The sequence below is a fragment of the Lissotriton vulgaris genome, chromosome 1_1 (assembly GCF_964263255.1).
Source record: "Lissotriton vulgaris chromosome 1_1, aLisVul1.2, whole genome shotgun sequence".
Lineage (NCBI taxonomy): Eukaryota > Metazoa > Chordata > Amphibia > Caudata > Salamandridae > Lissotriton > Lissotriton vulgaris.
Window position 1 is genome coordinate 1,141,275,334 of NC_141685.1, and position 13,056 is coordinate 1,141,288,389.

The following is a 13,056-nucleotide window of genomic DNA, read 5'->3' on the forward strand; positions in this document are numbered from 1 at the left end:
TTATTCCTTAAATGTATGAGTTTTAGAGAAAAGAGGGACTATAATGACCCAAAGGAAGACAGAAGGAAACACAGTCAAAAAGTGTCCATGCGTGATAACTTTCGTCAATCCTGATATGTTAGTCAACAGAACTTTGCATGTTGGGACTTGTAGTTTCGCTTTTAACATCGCACTGTGTCAATATTTAAAAAAATGCGAAAATGCTACAGGCTAAAAAGGTTCACTGGCACCGCCGCATATAATAGTGGGCATCTAACCCGCATGCACACACTTGTCGCCTCTTTAGACGCACTTGGTTGTGTTGAGGAGGCATTAAGCGTGAGTTGAAGGCAGGGGGATCTCCCCCACCCCCTCTGCCAACTGGACGCAGCAGCCCAAGAGACACACGTGGCCATCTTCTCTCCACACACTTTGCTTTACAAATTAACCAGGGCGGGGTCACATGCGTTAGGAGATTACGCCCCCTCTCCCCAAGTACTCAAAACACACACTGCCAGGACCGACCTTAAGAAAATATTGATGCAAACGCAGATTGTAGCGAATGCATCTGATGTTCCATCACACCCACCCATCTTCGCACTGTACTACTGCCAGCCCTCATGCAGGACCCTGCTTGGATTCTGCTATGTATGTACCAACACTACACCCACCTTAGTATCATCCAAGCACCTCAAGGCTGCCGAAATCAGTAGCAACCGGTTATTCACAAACGTCAGCATACTACCATAATTACACCCTTGTGTTCCTGATACTGTACGGAGTAAAGGAGGCTGCGTAGGGTTCAAGACAGGATCACAGACACTCAGCAGAACATTACACACCTCAGCAGTAACAACAGACACTCACCTGCTCTTCCTGGAGCAGCAGAGGGAGCTCGACTAGGCACAGATGCTCCGGTAAATTCCAGTGCGTGGAGGGAGTTCAGTTGACTGCATCAGTCTGTCCGCGCTTCACCCGCCTGCCCTACCCCGGCTGCTCTTAGCGCCAGCAGGAGTTTTGACCCCTGCGGATCGCCGTCTTACCCCTCTCTCTGCCTGCTGAGCTTCACTGGGGCGTTACTGGCCGCCGGGCCGGCTTCTCCTCCGTGCTGGGGAGATTCAGTAAGAGGTCAGCCCTCTGTCTGTCTGTCCTCCTGTGCCCCGTCCCACGTTGCTCTAGGCTCAGTAGGAGTCCACGTTGCGTCTGTCTATCTTCCCTCCTCTGTTGCCCAGCACCAGGACCTCTGAGGCAGCAACAGCTTCACATATCACAGGTGCATTCTGGTACACGTGGTCCAGCTGCTCGCTGTTAAAGCCTCGGTACACCTGGCAGAGGCGAGGCTGTAAAGTTGGACATTGGACAACACAGCGTATTGGTGTCACCCCATGTGCTGGTGTCACCCGGTGCAGTCCGCACCCCCCAAGTGACGCCACTGCTACTACCGTGGGCTGACAAAGGAGAAATCGTACAAGTTCTACTTCGGACTTAATTTCCGTTACGTCTTTTTGTTAAGAGTGGCAACACAGGCTATACATTTGATATTGTAGAGCGTGTTGATTGTTGGCACAGAATTGAGACACCTCCGGCCCCCACATACCCTCTACTAGCCCTTTGACCCTCCTACATTCTCATTTCCTGCCTACCACCTACAACCACGTTAAGGGCTCTTCTCTTGACATTGTGATGAGTGCCAGCGTGGAGGGATGAGTGGCGCTAGGACTATCTCTGCAAGCATCTAAGTCGGTGTCACAGAAAACAAATTCATCAGTGACACACACACAAGTTTGCAGTCTGGTGCAAAGTACGATACTGCACAGCATGTTTACAGCTAGAACATCAGATAAAGTAGGTTTAATGGCCATTTATAACTTCAGACCGATAACCAGCAAAGGAGACAATTTCATGTGCAACACCTGGATCGAGGGAATCGACTTGAAACGAAAGAATGGTCGGAAAGGTTTTGTAGCACACGGACAGCGGGAGGGGGGGGCGGGAATGGACGGCGGGAAGGCAGAATGGTCGTAAAGGTTTTGTAGCACACGGACAGCGGGAGGGAGGGGGGGGCGGGAATGGTCGGAAAGGTTTTGTAGCACACGGACAGCGGGAGGGGGTGGGGGCGGGAATGGACTGCGGGAAGGCAGAATGGTCGGAAAGGTTTTGTAGCACACGGACAGGGGAAGGGGGGGCGGGAATGGACGGCGGGAAGCAAAAACAAGCACTCACCTGGACTTCCTCCAGCGGCGGCCGGCCGCAGAATGACCAAAACAAACCTGGACAACAAACCCCGCCCACCGCCGCATGACGTACCGAAAAGCCAAAAATTCTCGGGAACGCCCCCGAATCTGGTCCGGGATTGACGGACAGAGCCGTCTCCCAATGGCTAGCCTTCATTTATGGAGCTAGCCAATGGGAGACTGGGGACGTTCCAGTCCCCACATACAGATATCATTAAGTTTTTCCTAGTGCATGCGTACTTCGTACGCATTGGCTAGGCAAAACCTAAAAACTAAAAGGTGATGAAGTTAAAAACATGCAACATGAATACCACAAGTTGTTGTTGAAATGGAAAGTGGCGAAACTCTTGGCTGAACCGGAATATAACTACCTGAAAACGGATTTTCCAGTAATACCATCTATGTACTTCATCCCCAAAGTTCATAAAGACAGGAACAATCCCCCTGGCAGACCTATCATCTCGGCCAGGGGTAGTCTATTGGAAAGAACGTCCATATACATCGATTATTTTCTCCAAAATTACGTAAAAGGCCTGGACTCTTACGTTAAGGATACGGGGGACTTCTTATCCAAACTTGCCAACATACAGGTACGAGAGGGAGATTGGCTAATAGCGCTCAATGTTACATCTCTCTATACTAGTATTCGCCATGCAGATGGTATTGCAGCAATACAGTATTACTTAGAGAGAAGAGATTCTGCTTTTTATGAACATAACAGAATGTTGATTCAAATGCTTCAGTTCTGCCTTGAACACAATGTTTTCATGTTCAGCAATCTACTATATAGACAATTACAAGGAGTGGCTATGGGGGCCAGTTTCTCTCCAAGCTTTGCATGTTTGCACATGGGAGCTTGGGAGGAACTGGTCCTCCATACACACTTTGAGCAGGAAATGAGGGATCATGTCATTAGTTGGCATAGTTTTATTGATGATCTATTTGTGGTGTGGAGGGGGAGCAAGGAGGAAGCTTTGGGATTTATAGATCGTCTCAATGACAATATTCTCAATATACAATTCACAGGGGAACTAAGTCAGCAACAGGTCACTTTTTTGGATACCTTAGTATACATACAAAACAACAAGCTTGAATCTAAGTTGCATCGCAAACGAACAGCTGGCAATACAACACTCCATGCTGACAGTGCACACCCTCGCCACATCATCATGAGTATACCATATGGTGAAATGCTGCGACTTCGCAGACTATGTAGTACAGAGAAGGATTTAGTAGAAGCGCAGCAAGCCAGCTCCATTAGATTCCGTGAACGGGGCTATTCACAAAAAGTCATTGATGAAGCTATCTAAAAAACTAAAAACCTAGATCGCCTACTTTTGCTAGCAAAATATAACTCTCCATCAACTACAGAACCAAGTGCAGTAGTAACAGACCCTGTAAGTAATCCCATGGCTGAAACCTTCAGAATTATCACGGGTTTTTCTTCTCAACATCAAGAGGTGAGAAAAATTATTAACAAGAATTGGCCCATAGTTCTGAAGGATAATATCATTGGGCATAAATTGCCCAAGCGAGCCTCGATAACATAGAGTAGGGCACCCAGCATGAGGAACAGATTGGTAGAAACTGGACCTGAGGTACTCACAAAAACATTGTGGTATCACACAAGAGGAGGTTTCCACAAGTGCAAGTCATGCAAGGCTTGCACGCATGGGGTGAACCGTATGAGTTATCAGGATGGGTTCAGTCACAGAGAGCATAAAATCACTAAGACATTAACGTGCAAAACGGAGTTTGCTATATACATCTTGGATTGTCCCTGCCCACTGCAATATGTGGGCAGTACGAAACTCCCTATCCACAAGAGAATCCTGCAGCACTTGAGGGCCATCACGTCACAGGATAATACTTATCCTGTGGCGCGCCATTTTAGGTCCCACCACAATAGCAACAACAAAGATCTTAAATATTTTGTGGTGGATTCGATTATGCCGAGCAGGAGAGGAGGCGACAGAGAGGCCAATCTCAGAAAGCTAGAGACCAGATATATTTTACAGCTCAATAGTAAACAGCCCAACGGATTGAATGTAACAGAAGACCTCTATACTTGTCTGCATTAGAAAGAGAAGGACATCAGATATACTATATTTAATAAGTTTCAATAATAGCAATATTAGGACCCGAGTATCAGTTATTTATATAAAACACTACGTTGTTATTAATCAATAGGAATGTTGTATATATAATGGTTTTTACTACCTTATTTATTTCCTTATTGGTCATTGATTTTACGAACTGTAAATTGTGGTTTTAATATCTTTGAGAGTATTTTTGGACATTTGATACTGAACATGGTTGTTCTGTAACTCTTAATCCATGTTCGTAATAGATCCGGGTCATTCAAATATACTAATATACTAATAATAGGATCTTATTTCCCTTCCTCTACAGTACTGTTAATATACAAGAATGAAAAATATGAAAAATATGAAACTCAGTTAAGTATATGATGAATCTTCTTAAATTATTGGCTGCAATATCTTAACAACCTCTACTATGAGCATTGACTTTTGGATTCAAGCGAAACAATGACTATCTACACAATATTTGAATCGTATGTTTGATCTATGGATGATGTCTATTTAAACTATTTGTGGAATTATTTCCACCTAACGGGATATTTGATCTATGCCTTATTGGATTATTGGATTTTTGTGTAAATAATTGACTTGTATTTAACTAATCAATGTGTGATGGTCTTCCACTCCAACTCACTGACTGGGTTCAGTCAGCGGTTTGGAGAGGGGTTTTTAGATGGTTGTGTGTGGTTATCATATGAATTTTATGCACATTGCACTTTTTTGAACATAGGGGCATAACGATACTTTTGTTTGAACAATGTGGAAGCCTGAACTCTTATATGGTTGTCTTCTTAGGAAAGGTTTGACCAATCTATACTAAGGTGGTCGAATTGATTGTGAATAATGTATTTAACAATTATTAAGCAACCATTCTAAAAGATAATTGTTGTTATCAACACTTTTATCAAATTAGATGTGCGATATTCCTTTTATGTATTAATGATGTATTTTACTGAGTATTATTGTGTATTTTACTAAAGGATCTTGATCGCATGGTATTAGACAAGGATTACAAATTGAGGCTGTTTTCTAGCTCTATATGTGAGAGCCCAATCACAACACAGCACTTGCACTTTAAATTAATCATTCTCACCAAAGTTCGCTGTCATGTAAGCGAGGCACCTGAGTGCCGAAACGTCATGAGGAAGCCGGCAAGTGAATAAAGAAAATTTGAGCATCGCAGAAAACTGGTCCGTGCATTGTGTTCCTGGCGCAAGCTGAGGCGAGCCGCAACCGCGCAGGGAAACTTTGGTTTTACAATATATATATATATATATATATATATATATATATATATATATATATATATATATATATATATATATATATATATATATATATATATATACATATATCTATATATATATATATATATATATATATATATATATATATATATATATATATATATATATATATATATCACACCACCTCCTCCAACAAGAAGCAGAGGCTACAGCAGGGAATCTGGCGGAAGCACTTTATTTGATTTGATGATTACGCATAATGCATTTCAGCCGCAGTTCGGCCTTCCTCAGATGCCATCAATGTCTCTGGAGACCTTTTCACCCGTTTAAATTCACCCTGCCACCATTTCATTGGATGAAAAGTGCCACACCCCTTTGTTGATGTCTGCTCACTGCTAGTAGTTTGTTCACCTCAAATGTCTGTTGTGAGAAGTTGGCCTGATGTATGATGTCCACAGTTCTGTGGGCACCTTGTATCAGTCCAAACAATCCCTTATGGTGGTGGTTGTAAAGTCAACCTTATAAACAAGCTACCCTAGGGGTAGCATGGACTAAGCAGTCTTAGGCTTAACTCAAGAGGGCATGTGAAGCCAGCTGTTTTACCATATGCAATCTTGCAATATCAAATGAAAGGACACCACACAAGTTATATATTATAAATATAAATGTATTTATTACTAGAATAATCTTCTGTACTCTTTATGAGTGCAGAGGCACAAGCGTTTAAACAAAAGCACAGTTAAACATTCAAAAGTTGCACAATTTTGGATAGGCCCGGTGGCCACTCAAACCATATACTAAAATAGTGGTATAAGTACCACCCCTCGAACAATGGTAAGGCCTAGGGCATTGTGAATCGCTGGGACTACTCAGGACTAACAGTGATGAAGTCGGGGGAGGCTCGCGGGACACGGGTGCAGTGCCTAAAGCACAAGCATACACTAATGCAAAGTCAATGGCGCGTAAAAGTTATCGAGTTACTGTTTTGGAAGTCTTTCGACTGGAAAAGAATTACCCCACTTTAAACTAGGACACTAGAGGTGTAAACCACTACAGGAGCATCGGTGTTAGGTCGTTACCTCACCCACAGGAAGCGGGTGCATAGGTGCCAAAGTGTGTCGGGTTTTGTCGTGGAGATCTACGGAGCCTGGAGATGAAGATGCTGCAGGCGGCCAGGAGAGAAGAGTCCGGTTGGATCCAAGGGTGGATTGAAGATGTAGAGTACCTGGAAGCAGAGGGGACAGAGTCTGGGTCACTAGCCAGTGACCAGGATGGAACCAGGAAGGAACCAGGCCTTGTCGGGCACAATCAGGTGGTTGTCATGAAGCTTGTCTCCGCTGCCACGTGGGTTCTGGGGTATCGACAATGACCAGGAGTGGAGCACAAGCTGTCCCACGAAGGCTCTCGCTGTCGGCGGTGTCGGTTTCCGGATCGGAGTTAACAAGCCTTAGCAAGTGCAACCCACGCAGGAGTTGAAGATCGCTTCTTACTTGGACCAGCAAGGTCAGAGCGGTGGCTCCTTTTCAGGGGAGCGAGGGCCAGTCTGGAGCAACCAGATTAACAGTGTAAATTTAAAGGTTTGTCGGTTCTGGGGCCACTAGCCAATGGCAAGCGACCGGACCAACGCGTCGATAAGGAAAATGCAAAAGGGCCCCACACAGCACTCGATGAGTGTGGAGGGGAGATCTTCAATGCAGAAGCTGCTCGGGGCTGGGGCTTCTCAAACCCCAATGCACAGCTTCGAGGGTGCCTCAGGAGCTGCACGGTCAGCACTTTGCAGTCTTTTCAAGATGGCCGGCTCCACTCCTCACGTCACCTCCACGGGTCTCAGATTAGGTGGGACTGTGGATCGGGCTGTTAGAAGTCAGGGAAGCTGGGTCTTGTTGATCTCTGTTGCTCGAGTTCTGGCAGGAACTGCAACAAAGCAAACCAATGGGCGCTGGATGGTGCCTGTTTGCACAGGGTGGTCACTCCTTGACCACAAGGGAGATTCTTCAGTCTTCCAGGTCGAATAGGATGTCGAAGGGTCCAGAGTTCTGTATCAAAGTTTTGTTCAGGATAATCTAATGCTCCTGGGCACAGCTCCTACCTTTATTCCAAAGCAAGGGGCTGGATTACCTGCTAGGTCCCTCCTATGGGTGGGACCCAGGAAGTGGGTGGTTACACCCCTTTCCCTTTGTCTAGTTTTGCGCCAGAGCTGGGACTGGAGTGTCCCAGCACCGGTTTGAACTGGACTATGCATGGGAAGCCTTGTGCTCCCCAGGCAGTGTCTAGTTTCATTCAACCCTCCCTGCTACAATCCACTATCTCCTGTCTGGGGTGGTGTAACACCTCCCTGTGACAGGATACCTTTTGTCCAGGCCTCTCCTGCCGGAGTTTCGGTCAGCAGCAGGAGGCCAGACTTGTGTCTGTGGCAGCAGCATCCATTTTATGATGCTGGGGCTTTGGTTAGATTTAACCGCGTTTAAGCAAAGTAACATGTCTTCTCTCTCTAGAAGGGTGGAACGCTACCCCCGTCACCAGGACTGGCGAGGGGGTAGTATTCCAAAGCGTATGACACCTTACACGACATGTTTTGATAAAGCCAAACCTAAGTTAGCAAGTAACCACAAGGATTTTAATGCACTTAAGAGCATATGGTATGGCAATATCCCGGAACAGCTAAGGGAGTTGGTCCCGACAGCTGCAGACTGGCTCAGCTCATGCTAGAGCACCATCTCACATAAAACCAAGCACTCTGCCTCCAGGATTGTTAAGGCCTGGCATAGGAGTGACTTATAGGTATATATGTGTCCAGATATAGGTTTAGATATAGGTATATTATATCTAAGCAAGGGGTGATTACACCACCTTGCCCCAGCTGAGTGATCAGACAGTTGTGTCTATTTGAATGGCCAGCCAGGGGTGGCAAAAGATATGCTGCAGCCCCTGGTAGGCCTTGGATGCACCTATGCCCTGGGTACCTATAGTACACTGTACAGGGGCTGATAATGTGTCCAATACCAAATTGGTGATGTACCTAAAGTACATGTATGTGAATTTAGAGAGAGAACAGCAGGCTGTGGGTCTGATTAGCAGGCCCACAGCCACATTATGTCGAAAACCAGTGAAGCAAAAAGCAAAAATCTGGGGTGACCATAGGAAAGCAGACCCTACTCTCCTACATAACCCCCCCCGCCAAACGCAGGGACATTAAACTTAACCTTGACCAGATAAGTCTTCATGTTCTAAGTGGAAATACCTGGAGAGACCATCTGACATCTGAATTGCCATGGTCAGTCCCTGGTCTGTGTTCCACTGTAAAGTCCATCCCCTGTAGGGAAATGGACCACCTGAGCAGTTTGGGATTCTCACCCTTCATCTGATTTAGCCGCAAGAGGGCTTATGGTCTGTCTGTATTAGGAAGTGAGTGCTAAACAAGTATGGTCTCAACTTCTTCAAGGCCCAAACCACAGCAAAAGCCCCCCGCTCAATGGCTGACCAACGTTTCTCTCTAGGGGTCAGCCTTCTGCTAATGAAAGCAATGGGCTGGGCTTGACCATCTGCATTAAGTTGTGAAAGCACAGCTCCCACCTCCAACTCAGAAGCATCTGTTTGGACAATGAACTCGTTGGAGTATTCAGGACTCTTCAGGATAGGTGCAGAGCACATGGCCTTCTTTAGGTCATCAAATGCCTTTTGACAGCTAACTGTCGACTGAACCTTTTTTGGCATCTTCTTGGATGTCAGATCATTCAATGGTGTCACAATGGACCCATAGTTCTTCACAAATTTCCTGTAATACTCGGTCAGGCCCAAGAAGGCTCTGACTTGTGTCTGGGTAATTGGAGGAGCCCAGTCCTGTATGGTCTGGATCTTGCTCTCCAATGGTTGAACCTGACCCCAACCTACTAGGTGGCCCAGGTACAGAACCTTGCTCTGCCCTATCTGGCACTTGGTAGCCTTGATAGTCAGGCCTGCCTTTTGCAGGGCCTCCAGAACTTTCTTCAGGTGGATCAGGTGATCCTTCCAGGTGGAGCTGAAGACAGCAATATCATCTAGATATGCTGCACAAAAGTCATCCAACCCAGCAAGGACTTGATTCACCAACCTTTGGAAAGTGGCAGGTGCATTCTTCAAACAAAAGGGCATTACCACAAATTGATAAAAATCCCTCTAAAATAGGCACTACTGGTAATAAGCCCGTCCAGCATAGTCTAAATGAGCATCGAATGGGGGGACACTGAAGGGTGGCCCTATTAAGTTACCACCAGAAGCCAGCCCATATATAGTTGTTTTGACGGGGGTACCAGAGTTAGGTACACACAGTGAGGAAACCTTTTGGGCACTTAAAAACAAAGTATGCCATTGGCTTAATGTTAATAGGCCCTTGCCCCCACACATAAAGAGCAACATCTTGATGGTACGGAGAGTTCCGTGGATAGGACATACTAGGAAAATATCCTCTGGGGACTGTGTAGTCATAAATTTTGAAGACCCCCAAATGTCGCATTTCATCTGCTCATGGAGCTCCCAAGATGATATGACAGCTATCGAAACTAGACCACTTGCGTTCTTTTACCCACCAACCAAGGGTTATGATAACGGTGGTAGCTGGTCTAGGGTTAAACACCATGCCTGGGGTGGGATCAATGATAGGGGCCTAGGCTACCATAGCGGATGGGGAGGGGGTACCAACATCCAATAGATTCAGTTGTTTAGAAGCAGTAGACTGACTGAGGCCGACCATGAGCAGCAAAGACAGCAGTAAAGGAGAGAAATGTACATCAAGCCCCAAGCTCACATATGATTCTGGGGGAATAATGGTTGAGGTAGATGAGTATGTCGTTATTAATCCCATTATCCTTGTCTCAGATGGGGAAAAAGGAGCTTTGAGTGATTCTAATGGTGAAGGGAAATTGGGGGAAGAATGTATTTGGGGGGGACACAACACCAAAGGACCTAGCGCACCATTGTGTATCTGTCAATTGTGACACTAGAATGGGTGAGTGTACCAATACCTCTAATGATAAGGACCCTTTAGGCATTCCATGCACAGGAAGTTTAAGTGTAAACGATGTTACACCAATCCAGGAGCAAAGGTCTTTTAGCAATAGTCATGAACAAAATCTTAACCCCTTCGATGCTGATGACGAGCTCAGCTCGTCATCAGCCACAGGGGGCGTGTGCGGATGACGAGCTGAGCTCGTCATCTAACGCGGCTTTTTGAAAAAAGCCGCGTGGTGTAAAAATTACAGCCGCAGCGATGCGGTTAAACTAATATCATGGAACATTGCAGGACTAACAAAGAACTTGAGTGACCCTGATTGGGCAAATTACATCGATTCGAGCGCATTTTGCCTTCTCCAGGAGACATGGGTGCTTAGTACGCCGCATAGAGTGGGCTACAAATCCTTTGGGATCAGTGCAACCCCCTCAGCAAGAGGTAAGCCCTCTGGTGGTCTAGTCACATGGGTAAATGTAACCCTTAAGATACAGGTAGAAGTTCTGGATACAAGTTCGATGGATATATTGACATTACAAATTACCACGTGTGAAGGGAAGGTGATATATTTAATTAATGTTTACAATAGACTTACCCCGCTATCTAAAGAATCGTTGACTTTGGTTAAATTGGAGTCTTTTTTAAATAGAATGGTTGACAAAGAAAGTGTAATATTAGCAGGGGATTTGAACTGCAGCTATGAACCAATCCTAGGTTTGGGTGACGTCTTTGACGAGGAAGATCGAGCAAATAATATTCCTGTGTTGGATAATATTGTCCCTGTCCATTGTTCAGTTCTGGCTGTCCAAATAACGAAGTTATCTGCGGAACACGCCCTGAGGGCTTGCAACGGACGTCTTCCTTCGGATGTATCTAAAAGACCTACTTTAGCAAGAAATAACTCAAAGAGTAATTTGGATTTTATAATGGCGTCTTTGGATATTTGGCAGTACATGATCGATCTGGAGGTCAAAGACAGATTAGAGAGTGACCATCGCTCATTGGACTTATTATTTGATTCTCGTATAATCAATGGGGTTGGCAGTGTCAACTCAACAGACTACCAAAGTGGTTCTTGTGACGAAATTTTGGTTAGTAACAACAGGCGTGCCTTGAAATGGTCCCATTTACTTGAGCGCGGTGAAAATCTTGCAGAAATCTACTTATTATTTGACAAGAATTTCTCCGCTTTTGCAAAATCTCCTGTGGAGGCCGATAACCCCGATAACTTTATCAAATTACACAATGAGTTTTTTAGGTCTTTACAACCTTTGGTTACCAAAATGCCAAAAAAAAAACATGAAAAATTAAATAATCTGTCCCATAGCAAGCCATGGTATGGCAAGACCTGCCGGCAGTCCAAAGAGCGTCTTCTCCTGGCATTAAAAACAAAGCCACCAAATGATGTTCGATTAGCACTGAAGAATATAAGCATACCCAGGTGGTGGCAAGAAAAGCTTGGGAGGAAGATAGTTGGGCTGACCTGTTGACAGCCGCAAAAGCAAAAGATAACATAGGGTTCTGGAGACTAGTGGCAAATGGGAGTCACATAGGAAGAGTGGTCAAGGATGTTTACCTTGATTAACACACGTGGGTCACCCATTTTACCACCCTATATAAAAAATATGAGGCCTTAAACTCCAGCTGTGAAGATATGTTTTATGGTATATTCCTTCCAGTGCTAAATTGGAATTTACCATAGAGGAAACAGAAACGGCCATTAATGCTGTAAAAAATGGCAAAGCACCGGGATTATATAAAGTCCCTGGTGACCTCTATAAACACGACCTAAATGTTTGGGCACCATACATCAATTATTTGTGTAATTTACTGGCATCTGGTGCCGACTTCCCAGAAAGTTGGCGGGGAGCACAGATTGTGTTAATATTTAAAAAGGGCGATAGGTCAGATCCTTCAAACTATCACCCAATCAGCCTAATGGACATTCTCCCAAAAATCTATTCTAGGCACATTTTAGCTCGGGTAAATGTGTGGATGGAAGATAATTCCGTTCTCACTAAGTTCCAAGCAGGCTTTAGGAACAAAGTGAGCACTGCAGATCAAGTCTTTAGACTTTGCTGCCTCTACTGGAAGTATGTCCACATTAGAAAAGGACATCTCTACGTCGCCTTTGTAGATCTTAGAGCGGCGTTTGACCATGTGCCACGAGATGTTCTATGGAAGTCCCTTCATAAGATGGGGCTACCTAGTTGTTTGTTGCACCAGATAATTGAGTTACATGTAAAAAACTTTGCGAAAGTGAGATGGGGCCCAAATGGGGAATTATCCCAGAACATACCAAGAGAGTGCGGGGTCCGTCAGGGCTGCGTGCTGGCCCCTACCTTATTCTCATTGTTCGTGAACGATATTCCTACCCATTTGGCTGGCTGCAATAATGATTCCCTCAAATTGAACGGGGAGAAGGTATCTGCGCTACTATTCGCGGATGACACCATCTTAATCTCCCAAACTAATAGAGGCCTACAGGCACTCCTCCATTCGTTCTATGG